Raw genomic sequence first — 18,316 nt, 5'->3', positions numbered from 1 at the left:
GGCACAGGTTGCCTAGAGAAGTTGTGGATGTCCCATCCCTGGCAGTGTTCAAGGCCAGCCTGGAGAGGGCTTCTGAACAACCTTGTCTAGGGAATGGTGTCCTTCCCCACAGCAAGGTGGTTGGAAATAGGTGCTCTTCAAGGACTCTTCCAGGCTAAACTGGTGGTCCTGCGACAACTGGTTTTCTAATTGTTGTGGTACCCACTGCTATGGTGTTAAGGGGTTCTCCAGATGGATCTCAATCTCACTAGCATGGAGGAGGAAAAACTGCAGCGTGGCTTCTTGGTATTGCTTTGGGATCTGTGGCAACTAAGTGTCACCCAAAGCAACACCAGGAAGGTGTAAAAATTCCTGTTTAAAAAACAAAACACAACCAGTCAGCTTTGGCTCACTGCTTCTGGGAACACTCCCACCCCAAAAAATGCAGTACAGGGTATTCAGCATGACAGCATCTGTCCCCAGTGACTGCCATCTAGACAAGTATGGGGCACAAAGAAAGGTAACCGGGAATTTCTAGTGTGTAAACAGGTGCTCCATTTTAGTTGGTCTATCATTTTAGTCCACAAAAGGCTAGAAATTACAGCTTTTTGAGATGGTTAGCATGGAGAGGATTGCTTGAGTCAAAAGACTGCAAAAACAAGGAGTAGGGAATGGATATGAAGGCAACTTGAAGAAAAGAGGCAAACTCATTTGAGATGTACAGAAATGCACAAGACCAAGGGTCTGTGAGCTAACGCTGTGAAATGAACAGTCAATGTCAATGCAAAGATGCATAAGGAGTCTTCGAGTTGGAAGACAGCAAGGAGCTAAAAGCTCAGAACTGACGTTTGTGATAACAAGAGGGAGAAGCAGCACAGAAGATTGTTAAAAGTGTGGAAACATTATGAGAGGCTGACAAATAGATGGTAGTATGTGGAAAACATAGCTTGTAACAGAGATCATACAGAAGCTCCATAACACTGAGTGATTGATTAGGGTGGGGAGTAGCAAGAAGATTTTGTCCTTTAGTATCTGCTTCACGCTTCTATTGGAATTGTTAGGATTATGACAGATTATGAAATCCCTGAGCTTTTGAAAGAGCGTCTTAATAAGATCACTGGGTTTGTCCAAAAGGGATATGTCAAAATATGATAAACCATTGAGCAATACTGTATGTCTCACCTAGGAGGGAACAATCACATAAAATTAAATCATCCCCTTCTCCCTTCAGCATTCAAAAGTTAGAACCATTTTTTATTTCTTTGTTCAAACCCATTTTTTTGTCTAAAATGTTGGGCAAGAAAAAACACAAACCAACCTTAGGACCACCACATCCCTGCTCAGACAGAGTTCTTGTGAGCCTCAAGGGTAATAAATCTTAACTTTGCCCAGAGGGATGTGGCTTAGCCTGCAGCTAATACTCCTCCTGTGTTGCAAAATCTGTTTTGCCATGCCTGATAGGGCTGCCTTGGCTAAGAAAAAATGTGGCACTGGGGTGCATAACAATAAAAAGTAGGTTACCTGAAGACTTCAAAAATACACAGCTGTTCTCATTCACGTGAAAAAGAAAAGCAAGCCAAAAAACAATAACCAGATGCAAACTAACAGCTCTAACACATTTGATGCCAATAGTGTTAGCATCAACAGCTTTTCTTTCTTTGGAGCCCATAAAGACAGGAAGAGTCCATGCTTTCCATGCACTTCAGGAGCAAAGGTAATTTGAACCATCAAGCAAGTCCGTGAGTGTTGGGAGAGGACAGAAATAATGGTTGACCTGTTCAGGGCAGGTAAATCATTAACATGCATCAGGAAAAAGGCAGCATAAAGGAGACAGCTATGCCCTACACACACAAAGAAAACCGAGACACAGAGCAAGTCAGAGACATTTACATTGTAAAAGAGGAACTAGCAGCAGACAGGTTTTCTCAGTTCTTAGCATGTGAGAGCTGCACATGATATTTACTGTAAATTTAAGTAATCTTTTGAGTTCACTACATGCCCCATCCAAGAATAGGACAAGAGATAAAAACAGAGACTCTGGAGACAGCCCCAGTAGACTTTACCAGATGCTAAAGACACAACTGCTAGTATATGATGAATGAAGAACTGTGCTTGCCATGAACAGTGATAGCCAGTACTTTACCTTTTTTTTTTACCTTACTAGAATCCAAGTAGCCCATACACTTTAAGAGACAAGCACTCACTAGGGCTGTATTTGAAGCCTTGAACAGCTGATCAGCAGAATCATATGAACCACTTCCTACTCCAGCAACAATGTTAGCTGCTTTTACTGACAAAGTACAAGGTAGTCATCCCAAGAACATCAACAGATACCTGCACACCAGTCTTGAAGAGAGATGACAGGGTAACCCAGATTTTGTTTGCAAGCTTTGCTTTTCTGGAGAGCACCTGGTTTGCCTGTGCACTTGTACCAGTGTTCTGAGTCACAACTGCTAAACCTGTCCAAAGCAGGTTCTGCTGCACATGGCTAGTCTCCCACAGCCATCAGAGCACTGTGTTGGGCAGCTGTATTGGGAAAAAAAGGGCCCTCTATGCCCCTTCTCATTTTCCAGATGGAGTTAATTTCAGACTTTTCTTACTGCTTGTTGCAGAAAATATTGCTTCTTCTCCTATTCCTGAGCCAGAATAGTGCCTTTCATTTAGCTGAGGCTTTCTGATAATTTTTCTGCCCAGGCCTCTTCCAGAACACCATGGATGGCCCCTTGTGTAATGCTGGCAGTGACTTTCCAGGAGCAGTTTCCACACCACAAAGGATTTCTTCCTCAGACATGTATCATCAACTTTTCCGTGGGACAAGGTGAGAAGATGACTCAGTCCTGCTCATATCTCTCTGGATGAGCTGAGTTTTGCAGGGAGGTTTCCCCCTCCGTCTGGGGACACAGTCACTGCAGGTGACTGTACAGAAGTGAGTAGTCACTGCTGGGTTTGTGTGGCTTCTTGGCACCACAAACACACCACAGCGCACTCTGTTTTTGTCCTGACAGCCTGTTTCACTAGCTACATGTTGACCTATGTGTTGGGTTCCAGTTTTGACATTTGAACAATAGTGAATTTGACGAACTCTTGCAAATCTGCCAAAGTTATTCAGATAGAGAATTTTCCATGTAAACCCACCTATCTCAAGTAACAATATTAAAACCAGTATGTCCATGGAAAGTTGTTTTGCCTCTGAAATTGATGCTAGGCAGGAGTGAAGGAAGAAGGTGCCACAAAAGTAGGGTGAATAATGACTACTGCAAGAGTATGAGAAATAAAGCTTAAGTGTATGAAAAATTTCATTAAAGGGGATGTTTAATAGAAGCAGTGTCATGGTGTCATATTGATAATATACATATGTAATATATATTCTACTACATATGTATATTTTAAACTTTCTTCATAATGTATATAGTAGAATACATGTAGAATATACTGTATATACAAATAAACTTAGAATGCATCCACACACATACTATATAATGCACTTTATTATATGCACACTGGGATTCTGGTAGTGACTCACCTCCTCAGAGTGTATTGCTTGAATGCAGCCTGATTGCAACTCAATCTATACCAGGAAGGAAAATTAAATCACCCACAAAAAGTGCATTACAGTCAGCCAGAGAAGCCTGACTGAACATAATGAGAAAACCAAAGTACACCTGGCCAGCCTGTTCCCAAAAATCATAATCTTGCATCAGCAGATTTTTCATTTTAGTCTGCCCCATGTCTGAAAACTGTATATAGAAAAAAGAGAGGGACAATGGCTGTTCTGGAGCCTACATCTTACAGCTTTGCACATCTGAGAATTGTAATTCAGATGCTATCTACCAACCGTTTTAAATTTTTCATAAGTAAAATTTTACCTGTATGTGTTACTGACAGTGATGGGAGAAAGTTTTATCCTCTAGGAACTCACACAGACAAAGCTAAAGAAGTGGCAATCTTTTTAGGATGCTGGAGGGCTATGAGACCTGTTTGCTGTTCCTGGGTGAGAACAGCATGCTGTAATCACAGCCTTATCCTTGAACTGGGTGCATAAACATGTCTGGAAACATAAGCTCCTTATAGACAGTGGGAACTCCATGACTCCAAAAGGATTCTAACATGTATCATTAAAAAAAAAAAAAAAACCACCAAACAATCCCACCAAAACCAAAGGTCAACAAAGAAGTGAACGCTAACTTTGCAGAACACCTGCACAGCGCTGGTTAGGCTATAGTTGGACAAGCTAACAGGTGCATGCTGTGGTGCAATCCACTAGAAGGGCTTAGAGTAGGAAGATCAATAACAATAAGCTACTAGCACATGTTACACCAGTTCTGAATCAGAACCATCAGCAAAGATTGTACCTGAGTAAAAGTTTGTTTTGGGCTTTTAGAAACAAGTGAGTTAATGAGGCAAACAAAAATAAATCAATATAGCCTATGGAAACTTTCTGGTGCTAATGAAGATGTAGCTGTCTGTGTCATCTCCACACACCATGTGCTGCACAACATCTGCAAGGGTAAGAAAAAATAAGATCTTTGGTGTAGGTTTGAATACCTGCTTGTTTGTACTTTGAACCTGAAAGATACAGACTCTTTATCCAAGCAGCATGTGGTGACACAGATCTATAAATAACTCTCTATCCTATAATTTTCCTATTTCTTCATTAGTGGATCAACACACTCTAGGAGTTCATGGGCTGCCATGTTTCTTGAACTGGAGGGACAGGGATGCTGTCAAAGAGCTCTTTCTCTGCTATGTTCAGTGTCCATGCAAAAGCTTCTACTAATTTTGCCAGATTGCTGACATTTTGCTGTGAGAATGCATTACAAAGATGGTACACCTAGGTGAAGGAATGAGAACTGACCTTGAAATCAAAACCCTTGAGTTATTTTGTTTGTTTCATACTCAGACCAACAAGGCTCAGAACATAACTTGTAGGGCAACTGAGTGTCACAGTGAGAAACAAAGATAAAAAACTCCCGAGGAAGCCATTGAAAGCTCACCTCTCCCTATTCAAAAACCAACCATCTACTTTTTTCTCCTGTCCCTTCTCATATTTCTTATGCTAGTGTCCACAAGGACTCCCATAAAAGCCACTAAATTGCATAACGTTCCTAACAGTGTAGCAGTTTTTCTTCCCTTTCTCTGCCAGTCTCTGAAACATGAAGAAAAATGAAAGACTAGAAAAGGGAGCTTTATGATTAATTATAACAAATCCACGGTCCATTCTGCCTTGACAGATATGACATTACTAAAGGAATGCAAAACTACAGTAAAATCATACCAAGAAGTTACTTTCTAAAATTGATTCTTGATCACATTACATGTACCTAACAATACATTGGGGTAACCTAATCCTTTAATGGATTTTCATTTATTTATTTTTATAAAACCATTCTGCAGATGGATGGGAAGAAAAGCAGGAAAATAAAAGTAAATACATGGATAATCAAGGGAAAGAGTTATTCAACAAATTTCTGGGAATATGGTACAGTTATGCCTGGTTGGATTCCCCATCTGATTTTAGACAAATAAGGTTGTTTTTGTTCCCATTCTCCCCATGACAATTATGTCACCTGTGCTTGGTAAACAGGCCAGAGATTAAGAAGTTACTTTGAAACTGAAGATATAGCTACTAATACTCAAGGAAAGGTAAACTATGGGAAAGTAGTTGTGAGATAGACATGCTTTTCAAGACACTCAGAAAATGAGCCATAGGCAAGATATGTTTTAAATGGATTAAAAGAAGTGCTGCCTCTTTCTAAATTATGGTTCCAATAAATTTAGAAGTGACTAGTTTATCAAATGTAAGAGCTTGCTAATTTAGTTTAATTTTTGGAGAAAATGCTAAGAAGAAGAGGCTGGGAATTTCAACCAATTTTTAATTGTGTGGCATATAGTTTGTACTATCTTGTCATAGCTGGGTTCCACACACAAATAGGTTGGTGTTGAAACTGAGCATCTTCATTAGCAACATGCCTCTCAGACAATTCCTGAAAATGAAATTGCATAAGCTAAATATTAATCAATCAAACAGAAATCTTTGTTATATTTCATAGCTAATGACACTTCTGTAGTCTCCCATATCTGTAAGATTATCAGAGATCAGGCATTTTAAATTAGGCTTTTGAAATTAAGCAGAAAGAATAAACAACAAAGTAAAATGAACAAACAAGCCCCAGTCAAAACAAAACAAAAAATGTGCCCAAACAAACAAGAAAAAAATAATCCACTCATCTATTTGTTTTTCTAGCAGTGTTGCAAAAGGCATAATGGATATCTTTTCTTATGATGCAGACATGTGGACACCCAATGGCTTTCCTTTATGAAAGTATGCACTGTGCAAGCTTGCAGTTACATCCACAATTTATTAAGAGTCACAAACACTCAAAAAGTCCCAAAAACTCACTGTCTTACAGTGCATGTTCAGATGGCAGGTGTGCTACAAAGTAGCAGTGGCAGTCAAGAAGAAAATGCTGGAGGAGTCATAGATCGGATTTGATCTGGAGAGTGAGAGAGCACCATATGCCACCCTCAGTGGAAAAGGCATTCATGTTTCTTTTTGGACTGAGGAAGACACTGATCAGAACAGTTAGATAAACTGCCTGGTAAGATCTTACAAGGACTTACCTGAAGCATCTTAGAGAGATTTGTTGCTAGGACAAGTTACAGTCTTCAGTCCCTTCAAGTAAAGAGCTGAAGCTGTGCAAGGAAAACAGCAAATATAGAAAATGTGCATAACAAAACTCTGGATGGAGGAGATGACAAAGATTTCACCTCACACTGTTGTTACCCAGAAAAACTCTTTCATGCTCTGTTCTGCCCATAGTCTTCTCCTTCCTCTTTGGCAACAAGGTCATGCCATGGAAATAGGCATCAAGAATGTCCTTTCTTGCATCTTCTCTCTGTAGTTCCTTTTGAACATTCTCAAAAGGGTAACAGAGAGTTTTAAGACCTCAACAAAACAAAGGGAAAATAAAACCACATGCTCAAATAGCTCAGATATACTCAACATTAACTTACATAAAACTACCTCTAGCCTTCTCCAAACAAAAGATTCTGACCCTGTCTACACACTCCTGACCAGCTAACACAGCCAGGCATACACATCACTATCTTTTCCTCCATGACAGGTGGAGGAACAGGCAGTGTTACAGAAACTTTTATTCTGCATTTCTTGTTGTATCCCTCTTTTCTTTAACCTTTACAATCAATTCTGATATTTTCACAGGAAAATAATGATCCACCATAATGCAGCCAGCACATCAACACATGCCTTCCTATTGTGATTAATGTTCTCCTTCTAAAGGATACCCATTTACATATGCACATCACAGGAGTTCACACAAACATATCTGAACTCCTTTTACTCTTCCCAGCTCAAGTGTCTGTAACCACAGCAACAATAAATCCAGACCAAGGAACTGAAGCCTTCCTCAAGGACAGAGTAAACTCTCCAGTCTGACTAGCCTGACAAAGCTGAGCTGTACTTAATAGGCACCATGTCAGGAGAAGAGGTGACAGGAGAAGCTGGCCCCATGAGGTTATCAAACAGTTGCCCGGGCTGTTGTCTGTGCATCAATCCACTTTAGGGATTTTACTGGCCTGACTTTATTATTGGCTGAAGGAAAAAACCCTGCTTACCCCTTTGCAGGCCAACACAGCCTCATTTACATTGCCATTATTATTCTTTATCTTCCAGACAGTCACAAGAATATCTTTTAAGCAGACACTACTAGCAGGCAGAGATGTCACACGCGTGCAGATATGGGCTACGTAGTCAGTTTCTTTTTACAAAGTGCTTGAAGTTCCTTTACTCCATTCCACTTACCATAAATACCACTTGAAACATTTCAGAACAATTAATTTTACAGATTAAGATGCTACTTAATCTGTTTAAATGAGAGAAGCAGAGTTATCAAACAGTGAGGTTCTAGGCTTAAATATATCAATAGGTACCTGCCTAGAAAAAGACATTCTACCATGAAGAATCTGGAGCCTAAATCCAGTATTGTAGAAAGAAAACCAACCAAAAAAAACTAGTGAAACATACAGTCTCAGAAACCAAATGGTTTCTCCCCAAAAAAAACCCAAACCAAACCAAACCAAAACAAACAAAAAACAAAACTAAAAAAAGAAACCAAAAAAAAACAAAACCCAAAAACCTCTATCTCTATTCTAGCTGAGCAATTCTACTTGCCAGAAAGAGACTAAAAATGCATCAGGGCATATTTCTGTTACAGGATATATCTCAGGCCTATATTGATGCTGAGAACCTTTTCCCAGGCAGACTTCCGGCATTTTTCACAGCTGCATGGGGACATGCTAAGCACCTGCACAAGGCACCATTATGTCTTACAGTGTGCTTCACAGTAGTGCTGTATTTATTTCTCTCCCCTGACTCCTTATTTACTATAGTTAAATAGATCTAGAGTAAAATGTCAAAGTGGGAATGTGGCTTCATATCAGATGGCAGAGAATTATTTCACTTTTAGGTGTGGGTGGGAGCTGAGAAAAAAAAATCATAGAGTGGTCTGGGTTTGAAGAGACCATTAAGATCATCTAGCTCCATCCCCCCCCACTGTCATGTGCAGGACACCTCCCACTAGACCAGGTGTCTCAGAGCTCCATCCAACATGACCTTAACACTACCAGGGATGGGGCATCCAGAACTTCTCTGGGCATGTTCCAGTACCTCAGCAGCCTCACAGCAATGAATCTCTTCTGAAGAAGTCCATTTAAGGGTGCCTGTTTTCATACCTCCACTCATTTTGACATGCCTTTACAAAGCAATGGGCTATAAGAACACTTCAAACAGAGACTGGATGAGCATGATGCAACTGTTTGCAATTGAATCTTATTTTAAAATCTCTATATTTCCAAAAAAGCTGCACTTCCTTGATTATTACCTCTGCATCAGTCTATGGACTGTTATGGAATAATACACAGTCTGATGTTTTTCATATGAGACATTATGGGGGCTAAATCTTCAGGGCAGTTTGAAAGTCCTACATTCATAGACCAGTTCTGCACCTGAGGTGCTGTTTTCTCTGTGGATGTGACACCCACAAACTCAAAAACAATGATTTCTAGACAGAGCGTAGGAAAAATTCTGTACTTCTAGAAGTTAAAAATTTCTCTTAAACAAAAGCAGAAAACTAATAACTGATGCTATTTGTAATTTCTTTGATCCTGACATGGCTCCTCAAGTATTTCTAAAGAATATTTTGAAGCCTCCTCTTTAATAGTTTCCCTTCCTGACAACTATTGTTTCATAAAGAGACTTACTGCAGTTGAACTATTATATTTATTATATTTGTTGTGCTCACCTGCACTATTGAGAAGGTGAGCACAACAAATATAAGTGAACAAAATGGAAATTCTACACTGAGGACAAGATTTTTAGAGACATTTCATGTCCTTGAAAGCAGCTGAAATGCTTCTTGGTAGATATAATTGTAACCAAAATAAAAGGACTACTACTTACGGTTACTTTGTAGTCACTCCTTCCTTTCTTAAGGCAGCTTATCTCTTTGTCAGATACTGAAGATGAGGAGAAGTTACCTCCAAGCAGTTCTGTTTTTTTCTGGTGGTGATACTTCCATATACGGAGCCATATAGGAGTTAATGGCCTTTGTTAGGACATGCCCTCTAATCCTCTGGTCTAAGATTCGGCAAATTGCAGAGAATACTGAAGGAAGTTACCCTACATACATATCGAAGTTGATGTTACAACAACCACAAAAAAATTTAAAAATACATAAATGAGAAAAAACCAACAACATTCCCTTTCTCACACTCTTTTTGAATATCAGTTGGGTTACTTCTTGTTCTTAGATATCTGGTCTCTGCTAGGGGATTCATAAGCTTCCAGATCAAAAACTAGAATATAATAAAAGTAACTACTTCAATTTTTAAGGCAAAAATTGAATAGCAACTTAAAATTTTACTGAAATTCCTAAAAAACCCCAGAAATTTAGCAGTCCAGTCTAATTCAATCTAAATTGTGAAATGGTTTCTACCATGATTTCATTATGAGATATAAATAAATACTTTAATATCACTAAAAGAGGACTATGCAAATTCCAAGTGGAAACTTCTCAATGACATTGGAAAGTGCTTTTCACCAACTTGTGTACAGGAAAGATCAAAATATTTGTTAATCCTGGAAATTCAGATAAAGTTGTGAAGTTTGAAAATTTGAACCACATTTGGCCCCCAAATTCAACATGTGTTGATACCTTTCAGAAACCGCCTATCAACATCAGGGCATTGAGTTTTCTTGTCTGAAGTAATTGTGTGATCTAAAATACTAATTTCAAAGTTTTGCTTTTCCAGCTGCACGTGTACATTGTTGTATAGGGTTTGTGTGTCCAGGTTCTGGTAGTGGGAATGGCTTCTGTGAGAAGCTGCAAGAAGCTTCCCACTTGTCAGACAGATCCAATCCCAGCTGGCTGCAAGGTGGATCCACTGCTGGCCACAGCCAAATTGAGAAGGAACAGTTAGTTGTTGCACAATGTTGATGCACTCAGAGAAGAGCAGTGAGAACAGGAGAGAGGAACAGCTCCACAGACACCAAGGTCCGTGCAGGAGGTGCTTCTGACACCAGAGCTGAGGTTCCCCTGCAGCCTATGGTGCAGACCATGGTGAGGCAGCTGTGGCCCTGCAGCCTGTGGAGGTCCCCAGGGATGCAGAGATCCACCTGCAGCCCCTGGAGGAGACCCACACTGGAGCAGATGGATGCCTGACAGGAGGCTGTGACGCCATGGGAGGCCTGTGCTGAAGCAGGTGCTGGCAGGGACCTACCCACCCATGGAGAGAGGAGCCCATGCTGGAACAGGTTTCCTGGTAGGATTTGTGACCTACCAGGGGGACCCACACTGCAGCAGACTTTTCTTGAAGGACTGCACCCTATGGAAAGGGATCCACACTGGAGCAGTGTGTGAAGAACTGAAGACTGTGGGAAGAATTCAGAATGGAGAACTGTCTCCCATGGGGGACAACCCATGGTGGAGCAGGGGAAAGCCTCTTTTCCCTGAGCAATGACAGGAACAACATGTAATGAACTGACTATAACCCCCATTCCTTGTCTCCCTGCATTATTATGGGGAAGGAGACAGAGCTGGGAAGAAGGGAAGAGTAGGGGAAGATGTTTTTAATTTTCTCATTACACAACTCTGATGTTTTTAGTAATATATTCAATTAATATCCCCAAGTTTGGTCTGTTTTGTGACCTATAAGTGATCCCTTCCCCATCCCTATCTCAATCATTGAGCCTTTTATTTTCTCTCCCCTATTCAGTTGTGAAGGGTAGTGACAGAGCAGTTTTGGCGGGCACCTGACATCCAGCAGGGTTAACCAAATACCAGCTACTAAAAAGCCCTTTTCATGTCCCCTACTTAGGCCTGATTTGCTGTATTCATCTCTTTCCCTCTGTGCACAGGCACTTGTGCAACCCTCCTCTGTTCCACTCTGAAAGTGCGCAAGCCACTCTCAGAAAAGTCAGTAGAAAACTTCATTGTAATCAAAATCACCAATAGATTGTGCCATTGAAAGACAGGTCCTAAACCCGTTAATGGTTAGGGGCATTTGCGGCTCCCGACAGTACGGGGGTGACATTAGCCTGCTTTCGTGCCTTCATGTCAATCTGGTAAGTGTGAACAAGCTATTGAAGCATTACAATAGCAGAGTTTCTCAATGCGACAAGAAGGAGTTAAATGTCAGGGAAGTGCTGCTTTTTCACAGATGCTTTACTGGTTAATCTTTAACAGTTAAAAGGTTTTTAGATTAGAGTTTCTAAGAAAACACCTTATTTTTTCAAACAGTCTACAAAGAAAGGTGGGGAGGAGAACAGTCTAAGTAGTTTAAAAAGGGAAATAGATAAAGCAGAAAAAAAGGAAAGAAGAAACCAGAGAAGATGTAGTGGAAGAGTTTCCCTACAAATTCCTTTCATTATGCTGCATTTCATTTTTAAGAATCTACCAAGACATAAGAGGATTTTCATTCATGGAGAGCAAAGAAGCAATCCAATTTTGCAGCAGAGCTCGCTTTCTTGCCACCTCTTGAGGAGAGGTGATGCAAAGTAAATTTTAATCATTTTGAACTCTATCACCCAGTTGTCAAGGACATCCCTGTACTGTCTTTAATTGCCCTGAGAGGTTCAAAAACTGGAGGCAGGCAGAGGTGGCAGAGTGGTAAAGAGGACTGGTTGTCCCTGATTTTGTCATCTCTGGTAATACCTTTGTCTTCTTGAATAGGTGACAGCTCTATCTGGAATAACATTTGGTGGATTTCGAGTAATACAGAGCAACTACTTACTGGAAGATTTCTGTAGAGTCTAATCAAGGAAATCTTCTCTGGATTGTGTAGCATGAGCTCAGATTTTATAAGATTTGGGAGAGCTCTTACTTTCCTCAAGATATTTTTGACAATGGCTTTTAACAAAGACAGGTGTCTCTGTCAAGGCACTGTAAAGCAATGCTACTTAGACACCCCTTTGTTTCTTGGCTAATTATCCCATAACAATTTATAATAATTTATAATAGAACTTATAATATTTATAATCCATTGATGCAATAAAATGCTTTTCTGCTTTTCTATTAGTGTTAGATAAAGTTCATCCTTTATGAAATCATTCATATGTTTAATATACCCTCGCTAATAGTATTCAGTGGTGTAACAACTGAAGGGGTTAAAGCTTTAGGATACCAGAAAGGAAAAGGAGTGGGTGATATGATCATGCAAAAGAAGCAAGGTCTAATGTTTGTCAGCTATGGTCCATTGTCCATTTTCTGTGTTAACACTAGCCTGGGACACCACAACAATGGGATGGCATGGGATGCTGCTGAAAGTACAATGCAGAATCATCTTACAAAGCAAAATCTCAATTCTGCATGGAGCAGATCTTGCAGCTCAGTACCATCAAATCTTCTGTCTTGGACATAGTGACAAGAGACAAGGCAATAATAGCATTTTAAGAGAAATTAATTCAGTTTGGAGTAGTGAAACTAGATTTAAATTTGACAAATTTGATTTGCATTTAACAAATCCTGATGTGAAAGGCAGCAATATTAGTTTGGGTAAAAAAAGAAAGATCATCTAAAAATGAGCATAAATAACAAAGCTGACAGTTGGTTTACATTGCAAAAATTATTTTAACACTGAGAAATACTTTAATATAGCAGTTGGTAATAGTTGTAGTGATGATGATTGACAAAGATTTCTGTAATAGCTCAGCTATACTTTTATTTAACTATGTCTTTTCAGATAAACTAGACCTTGATTTATATAATCACTTTTGTATATGAGTGCAAGACTTTAAGAAGCCGCAGGTGACTGAGGAGAATAATAAAAAGAGATCAATTATAAAATGAAAAAAAATACTAAAATGCCAAGTTTTCAAGACAACATTTTTGACTGACTTTAATGAATAAATGCTCCAAGTGTAAAAACCAATGAGCTGCTAGCTCATAGAAAATGGGGTAGAGTTAATTTTCCCCACAGTATCTGTCATGGAGCTATGTTTTGGATTTGCTCTGAAAACAGTGTTGGTAACATAGGGTTGTTTTAGCTGTTGCTGAGCAGTGCTCAGGCTGTGTCAAGGCCTTTCCTGCTCCTCACTGTCCCCCACCAGCGAGGAGGCTGGGGGGACACAAGTAGCTGGGAAGGGACACAAATAGGACAGCTCCCCACAACTGACCAAAGCGATATTCCATACCATATGTTCAGCATATACAGCTGAGGGAAAGTGAAGAGTGCACAGGGGCATTGGTCAGGGGTGAGCAATTGTTTTTATTTGCTTCAATCATCTTTCTTGGGTTTTATTTCTATCTCTTTGTGGTTTGGTTTTTTCTTTGTTTGGTTGTTCTTTTGTTGTTGTGGGGTTTTTTTTTTGGTGTATGTTGTTTTTTCTTTTTCCTTTTAATTACAATTGTAATTATATTTTATTTCAATTATTAAACAATTCTTATCTCAACCCACGAGTTTTCTTACTTTTACCCTCCATTATCTGCCCCCCTCCATCCTTCTGGGGTTGGGGGGAGTGAGCAACCAGTGGTGTGGTGCTTAGTTGCTCTCTGAGATTAAGCCATGACACTCATTTTTCTTGTGCCTGTTACACTTAGTGCTTGAGCACTCTTGTGAACTACTATCTTTTTACTTGCATAATTTTTCCTCTTTCTGGAAGGGAAAAACTTTGCGAGCACAGTTTTCAAGGCCACCAGAATATATAATTAACCTTCTTACTTATATGAGATGTACCAGTAAGTCCTTTTACATGTTTAGGTCACACAAAGTAAGCCTCCTTAAGTAATCAAACCTAGAGTCCAACACAGGGGAATTCTGCTAAGCAGCACTATATTCTTATATTATAAGATTCAGCAATTACCACAGCTATCTACTTTTAATACAGCAGCTCATTGCTGAGTGTTATTTAAATTACTTTGATATAGTTCATTAGTCAACCTAAACTTCAATAGTTAACCAGAGTGGCAGAACAGGATGAAGCAGCTATTTCAAACATTCATTCAGGCCCTCAGGTATATTAGCTGTCTGCAAAACAATTAAGTGTTCTGGAAACTTACTTTATAAATAATGATGAATAGTATTCAGATGTCGAAGTTACATGCAACTCTAAACTAGACTACTTTTTTTCTTGGGAACCAATTTGTGCACTACCCTGAGAACATGCAATACATTCCAAGCACATGCCAAATGTGACCATTTCCCACAGATGAGTGGGAGAACCACTCAGTCTAAGGCTCCTGTTGCAGATGTGACAGTTCAAAACCACTGAACAGCACCAGACTGTTTGAATACTTAGCTTAACTTCAATTCTCATAAGCCATAATGCACAATTCAGGTACAAAAATATATTCTCTGGGCCATATATTCCACCTGGAAGAACTACTGATGGGGAAAATCTATCATTTTATAAAGTTCCAAAACATTTTTTTTTTTTTATCTTTGCTAGCATGAGAATAATCCTCAGCTGATTTCCTGTGGTGTTACAGAACAGTGTGGGTGGTGATAGCAACTGTAATTAACTGTTGAGCAACACAAGACACTCCCTTTTAACTGCCACAAAACATGAGAACTTGATATTCTTAACATACACCTACTCTCTGGTGTATCTTTTATCACAGCAAACACGGGCTCCCCAAACGGCCACGTTCATTGTGTCCTTTGACACAGTGTACCTACAGAAAATAGGAAAGAAGCCTATCAACAAAGCTCCATCCCTCCCGGAGAACCAATGCAGCGCCCCCAGGCAGACAGATCGGCGCGTGGTGGGGCTGCTCACATCCACTGAACTCAAAAGCTTTGTGTCACACTGCTGCCTGCAAACGTGCCCTAAGCCCGACAAAAGGATTATCTTTTTTTCTCTTGTCGATCTGTTTTCTCCCCTGGAGTTTCTGTCCCCCTTTTCTTAAAATGGCAATGACACGTTAAAGATCCATCATACAGACCAAGATATATTTGTGTGGATGAAATTAAAATACTGCAGTCATTAATAACTTTATTTCTTTCAGAGGCCATCCTGGACTACTGACACAGAAGATTAAGAATCAGCTTTAAATTCTATACAGAAATGGAACTGGCTGGCTACCAAATTTAAGTTTAATTCTTGTCAGTGATGTCCAGCAAAATTTTATTTCTTCATTTATAATGAATATGTATTTTGAGATAACTTTTCTAAAATATGATTCAAAATTTTCTTAGAAAGTTTTATTAATTCTGTTGGGAGCAATGACCTTTAGTTAATGTACTGTAGTCTATTCAACAAATGCCTTGCGATTAGAAACAATAGAAAGGGACAATACTTGGTATTTTCCAAATATGAAGAGAACAGCAAAAAAATCTTTTAATAATCCCCTTTTCTCTGCCTCCCATGTTAATCTATTTTGTATTAAACAAAGGCATATACATATCATTTTTGTTGCTGAATACTTTATCTGGTTCTTGCTTAAACATGTTACTTTAGATTACAAACATATGGCTGTAAAAATAACTGGTTGGACTGATTTAAAATGCTGATTATAATCTCCATTTTGGCATGAGGAAATTTATTACAAAACTTGTTTAGGACTGCAGATGTATCTGTGCCTCACAGCTGTTAGAGAAGGGTGAACTTGCAATCTTCCCAGTGTACAGATCTTAGTGAGTGTCTAAAAGACTCCTTAGCACAAAGCTAAAATGTATCACTAAAAATATATTAGTTTTTTCTAACTTAGTTGGAAGGCAAATGGTGATAAAATGAAAATTCGGAACAATGCTGTATGCCTATGCAATTAAAATACTCTTTCATGTGTAAATAAAATGCTTCCTTAATAGCCCCAAATATTTTTTTTTCTGTCTTTTGGGCTCAGTGGAATTTGGCAGGACTGGGCGTGGTTAAGCGTTGCCGGCAGGTCGGATGACATTGGTTACTGTCATCTGGGCAGAGCCTGTGGGCTGGTGGGTAAGGCTGACTACACACACAGACATGATTAGAAGTGATGAAGACGCAGGGAGTAGTTATACACCTGCCTGAATTCCTGGCCACTCAGTCATCCCTTTTTATCCTCCATTCCCATTATTTTTTTGAAATAGACTAAAAGAAAACAAAAATGGTGGAGGATGGAAGAAGGCATGTCCATTTCATACCTCAGCCTTAACCACACAAAAGGACTTTCTTGATATGTTTTACATACTTTTGTTTAGTTGGATATTATAACCACTAACTGCTGACCAATGAAGCTAATATACAGCTTTCAAGGACATCTTTTGGGTGTCAAAACTTCAGCACACATATTGGTGGCTAAGTGTGAGACTAACTGCATAACAATAGCACGTAGCAGCCAATACTCAAGCTTTTTCTTTAAGGACTACTTTAACCATGCTTAAAAAACCTCTGTTTGCACAGATGTTGTTGTTTAACTGTTATGCCTATAACGTCACTAGGTATTGCAAACTTTACTAAGCTAGCAGTAAGTTTACCCGTTCACTATGGCAGATGCTAGGCTAATGCGCACTAAGAGCCTACAATTCTCAACTATGTGAACCAGACCCTTGCCTCTGTGTAAAAATGAGTTAGGACCAAAACCAAGAACTATCCTCCAGTGGTGCCAAAGCAGTGGCATTTCAAGTACTTTTATATCACCTGAGCATAGATATATGTGTATGTGTACATTCAATGTAGGATAAGAACTATAATACAAGTACCAAAAAAAAGGAAAGAAAAACATACCAACCAATTCCATTGATGCTGGCAAATCTGAGATTTTTTTCAGGTTTACTATGACAGGGTTCTTAAATTTTGGGTCCTAAGCTGACACAGGAAATAAATCTTGAATAAAAAAAACCCCCAGATGTCTTGTGAGAAGCCTAGCCTGACAAGAAACCCAAACAATGCAAAAACAGATGGCAAAGAAATCCCTAAGTTTCAAGATTTGTCAGTCTGTGTGCAAGAGCTAGTACACTAGGCACAGAAAAAAGGGCAAAGAGAGGTAAGCATATGGTGTTAACTTGTTATTCCCTCTACTGGAGAGATAGTTATACAGAAATTCTCATGTGCTAATCCTTTCTTTCAGATCTGTGTTCAGAAGAAAAAAAGAACACGGTTTTTCTTGGCAGTCTTAATATCAGGTACTTGAACATCATAACCTAGGCATAAATAATCAGAGTTCTATCTTACTGCCTCCACAGAACTCAACTTCCACTTAAGCTGAAGGAGACTTGTCTTAGGCTCTTTGTATTTCTTCAGTTGGACTAGCTCAGTCTGGCTCCACCTTCATTGTTTCCTTAGGCTGGAAGGAAAAGAAAACTCTTTGATCTCTTGTACGAACAAATAAATTCTTCTCCATCTTTTGACACTTACTGTATCAAGTTCAAATAAAAATCTCTGCCTTGGCAGACAAAGAAAGTCTTCTAAGCAATATTCAATTCCCAGAACAGCCTGAAGAGATTAAATTCTCTAGAATCTAAGATTAGATTCTCTATATTCTCTGATACAGCATGACCAAATCCCAGTACCACTAGTGAGATAAGAATGCAGTTCATTGCAGTCTAAGCTCTCTCTTTAAACTCTTAACTTTTACTGTTCTTAACAGCAAGAATCTAGCTATGAGCTAGTTGACTCTCAAGTGAACAATTTTATTTACAGAGCACCCATTTTGACACCTGACTGGACTTTTAGATGTGTTTTCTTTCTGACCGATGGGTAAGGATGGGAAGTGTGATTAAGTCTATACCACTCTACTTGTTCTACTTTGGTTTCTGAAAGCGTTTTGATACTATTAAAATACATGCCATAAGCATATAAGCAGAAAGGCATAAACAAAGGGGAAAACTCAGATTTAATTTTAAC

At 39.2% G+C, this 18,316-nt stretch overlaps 1 protein-coding gene across 1 annotated transcript in view; it reads left to right on the top strand.

Moving 5' to 3' along the window:
* Positions 1-18,316, top strand: part of LOC127061026 (translation initiation factor IF-2-like) — a 694,470-nt gene that overhangs the window by 556,677 nt on the left and 119,477 nt on the right. The window lies entirely within an intron of this gene.

Source organism: Serinus canaria, chromosome Z (assembly GCF_022539315.1).
Source record: "Serinus canaria isolate serCan28SL12 chromosome Z, serCan2020, whole genome shotgun sequence".
In the NCBI taxonomy this organism is placed as follows: domain Eukaryota; kingdom Metazoa; phylum Chordata; class Aves; order Passeriformes; family Fringillidae; genus Serinus; species Serinus canaria.
This window is presented reverse-complemented; position numbering and strand designations above follow the sequence as displayed.